General features: G+C 32.1%; 1 pseudogene; it reads left to right on the top strand.

The window, feature by feature from the left end:
- The first annotated feature begins 482 nt into the window (after positions 1-482).
- Positions 483-3875, top strand: LOC149264674 (uncharacterized; annotated as a pseudogene).
- Positions 3876-4134: the final 259 nt, after the last annotated feature.

The raw sequence follows: 4134 nt of genomic DNA, 5'->3' as shown, positions 1-4134 counted from the left end.
CAAAATTGAAGAAGCCAACACGAAAGCCTAGAATCATCTTCACTATCATAAAATTCTTTAAGCTAGTAATATTTTCTGAATTTTTTCCACAAACATAGAAAATTTAAGGGGTGAATTTTAGCCCATGGGAAAAATTTAAGGGGTTTCATAGTTTAGAAGGATAATTTTTTAAATTACACACCTTTTCAATAGTTATCCCAAAATATATTTAAAAAATAAATGATTATTATAGTTTAGCGAATTAAAAATAGGGCAGTTAAACATTCCAAATCTCTCTTTGCCTAGTTTGGCCATAGAATTCTCTTCATGGAATCGTTTTGATTTCTAGTAATGGGATTGGCTAGGGGCTATTTTTCTTGGTCCATTCATTAGAAAAATAAAACTAGGTTGAATTATCTGTGGATTTTAAGGCCTAGTGGTTGAATGTTTCATTTGTTATATTCACACTGCATTTCACTAGCATCCAAGGTCTCTTATAGCCTATGGCCCTCATTGCCACCAGGTTTAGTGGACTCTTGTTGAATGAGATATGCAAATTAGATGAGTTGGCAAAATTGCACCACCCAGCCAACGATTTCTCTGGGGACATTCTTGTTGGATTTATACGGTTAAAAATTTTGAGGTATTATTATTGCACTCTAACCTACTGAATGGTATTGTTCCCTCCTTCCTTGAAAATGTCTCTTCATTGAAAAAATTAACACTGACCTCCAACCCTCTGGCTTAAGAGTTAATCCCACATGAACTCGGGAAGTTATCAATGTTGCAGTACTTGTGGATGACAATTTCAGTTTAGTAGAAGAAATTCTAGAGTCATTAGGGTATATAAGAGGTATGGTATACTTGGACCTCTCACATAATCATTTTTCGGGAAGGATCCCCAACACGTTGATGGCCTTTTCAAAAATGACAGATTTATTTCTATCTAAGAACAATTTGTGTGGACCAATTCCATACAATACCATTAATCTTAAGAGTCTTGTGAACTTGGATATGTCAATGAATGACCTAAATGAAAGCATCCCCAATAGGATTGGGGATTTGACAAACTTAGAGACGCTACAATTATACAACAAAAAACTCTCTTGGTCTATATCATCTACGCTTGATAAGCCTACTAATTTAGTCCGTCTCAAGATTTTTACCAACAGGCTCACAGGACTAGTGTCCCCAAGAATTGGGATGGGTTCTAAACTTCACCAGTTTGATGTATCAATGAATGATATTTATGTTCCTCTTCCACAAAATCTCTGTAAAGGTGGAGTACTAATAGTTTTCATTGTTTTTAATAATAAATTTAATGGAACCCTTCCATAATTTCTAGGGGTTTTCCTATTCTAACCAGTGTCCAAGTGCAGGATAATCATTTAAGCGTGAGGTTCCTCTGGGGTTATGAATTTCTCCTCTCCTTGGAGAATTCATATTTACAAATAGTGCATTCCATGGCCAAATTCGTACTTAAATCATTAAAGGAAACAATCGCTGAGTGTTTCCGATATCAAACAATCAATTCAGTGGAATTATTCCCTCTAGCATTGGACCATTGTGGAATCTCAATAGCTTTATGACCAATCAAAAAAATATTTTAGGGACTATTCTAGTGGAACTCACTAGACTATCCTCATTGTCGAGGCTTTCTCTTAAGAACAATATGTTCTATGGAAAGATTAGTGATACAATACTATCATGGAAAGGTATCTCACAGCTTAACCTTGCCAACAACTGCATCACTGGATGAATCCTTACATCGCTTCGTTTGTTGCATTTTATTAACATCCTCGACCTCTCAAACAATTTTCCTTTAGGGAATATACCTCCTAAATTAGACATTCTCAAGTTGATTTTTCTGAATGTGCATGGCAACCTTTGGTCTGGCTCTGTTCCTCCTCATTACAATAATCTGGCCTATTAAAAAGTTTTTCTTCACAATTTGGGCTTTGGTGGAGGCAGACCATTAATGCTACCTTCATGTTTCCAGCAAAATCGCAGATCTGAAAGTCATATATATAGGGTATTTATTTCAGTTATTGCTATGATAATATTACTCTACTTGATTGGTATAGGTTTCTTTTCTAAGACATAGAAATTTTTTTCTTGTTGTTAAATCAAGTACAGAGTCATGGAGTCTCACAACCTTTCACAAGATAGAATTTGATAAGTTAGACATTGTATAAAGAGTTTTTCAGAGGAAGTCACATTGAAGATTTGGGTTGACACGTTTCGAACCAACAAGTGTGGTTCATCTTCAAGACACGATATATATATATATATATATATATATATATATATATATATATATATATATATATATATATATATATATATATATAGATATATATAGTTAATTTTATTAGTTAACTAGTTAACAACTATATCTTATTAGGGTTAATAATATTCAATTCTTTTTTACATTATCAATATATATATATAAATAACTAAAGATCAAGACTGATAACATATATATATATATATATATATATATATATATATATATATATATATATATAAAAATAAAAACGGTTCTTAGTAAAACAAATACCCATACTAATAAATCATATTAATATTAAACTGAATATATATAATAACAATATATATATAAATCACCATATATTAAAAACTAGACATTCATATTAATATTAGAATTACTAGTATTTATATATTATATTAATCAACTTAACGACTATATGACTAGGGCCTTAATAAAAGCAATAACGAATCTATAATATTTCCATAAAAATATTTATAATGCAAGTACTAATTTTATCAGCATGATAATACATGAAGTTAGATATTCTGAAGAGATTGACAGAAGATAATGTTATTGGAAGTGGAGGTGCGAGTGAAGTGTACAAGGAAACATTGAGAATTTATGATATTATTGTTCTGAAAAGGATATGGAAAACCAAAAAATTTTAGTCTTCCCAAGACAAGTGATTTCAAGCAGAGGTGGCAACTCTTGGGAAGAATAGCCATGACAACATTGTCAAGCTTCTTTGCTACATATCTAGTTCAAATTCTAATATGTTATTGTATGAATACATGCCAAATGGTAGCCTCTATGAATTCCTTCATGGTTCTCAAGGGGAAACATTTGATTCACCTACTCATTATAAGATTGCTTTTGTTATCTCTAAGGGAATGTCCTACCTACACAATGGTTGTTCCCCTCCAATAATACATAGGGATGTTAAATCGTATAATCTATTGTTGGATTTTGAATTGGAGGCCAATATTGCTAATTTTGGTTGAGCTAGAATTGTAGAGAAGCTAGGTTAGAAGAATGTAGTATTAGGTGTTGCTAGAAAATATGGATATATTTCCCCATGTAAGAATTTACAACCGAATTGTTAATTCTTGTGAATATATGTGTGTATATATAAGCCTCGGTCAAAAGAAAATAAACAATTTTATATGAAATGATTTAATCTATGGACATGTGTGCATAGTATGATTACACCCACAAAGTGAATGAGAAAAGTGATATATACAACATTGGTGTAGTCCTGTTGGAGCTCATGACTAGAAATAAGCCCAATGATGTAGAATTTGGAGATTACTCAGACATTTTTAGGTGGGTTCAAAATTAGATTCATGTTGATATCAATAATGTCCTGGATGCAAAAGTAAGAAACTCATATAGAGAAGAAATGATGTTGGCATTAAGGGTGGCTCTATTATGAACTAGCACTCTTCACATCAACAAACCCTCCATGAGGGAAGTTGCTAAAATGTTTCTTTTATGCAACACAGATGAACGAATTAGAAAGGAATAAGCTACCACTTTGTCCCCCCATCTCAAGAGGAATCCCAAAGCTTTTAGATATGCCTCCCCTTATGTATGCACTAGCACATGTCCATTTAATCACAATAAATGATGCATAGAATTGTGACATTTATCTTAATTTATATGTGATATTAACATCATTTTTTAGTGACACCCTTTACATTGTTGAACTATATTGAATTTGATTGAAAGAGGAGTACTAGATCTCTATCTTCTATTGGATTTATTATTTTGTTCAAAATAGGAGATACATATATCCCAGTGGAAACATTTCACTGATACCTTTCACAGAAGCAGTTGTTATCCCCCAAATCACGAAGAACAAAGTTATAGGAAAATAATAGACATGT

This window comes from Pinus tabuliformis, chromosome 6, assembly GCF_031772625.1.
Source record: "Pinus tabuliformis cultivar Carrire ecotype Pingquan chromosome 6, CPIR1, whole genome shotgun sequence".
In the NCBI taxonomy this organism is placed as follows: Eukaryota; Viridiplantae; Streptophyta; class Pinopsida; order Pinales; family Pinaceae; genus Pinus; species Pinus tabuliformis.
The sequence above is the reverse complement of the archived record's forward strand: the minus strand, read 5'-3'. Positions and strand labels throughout refer to the sequence as shown.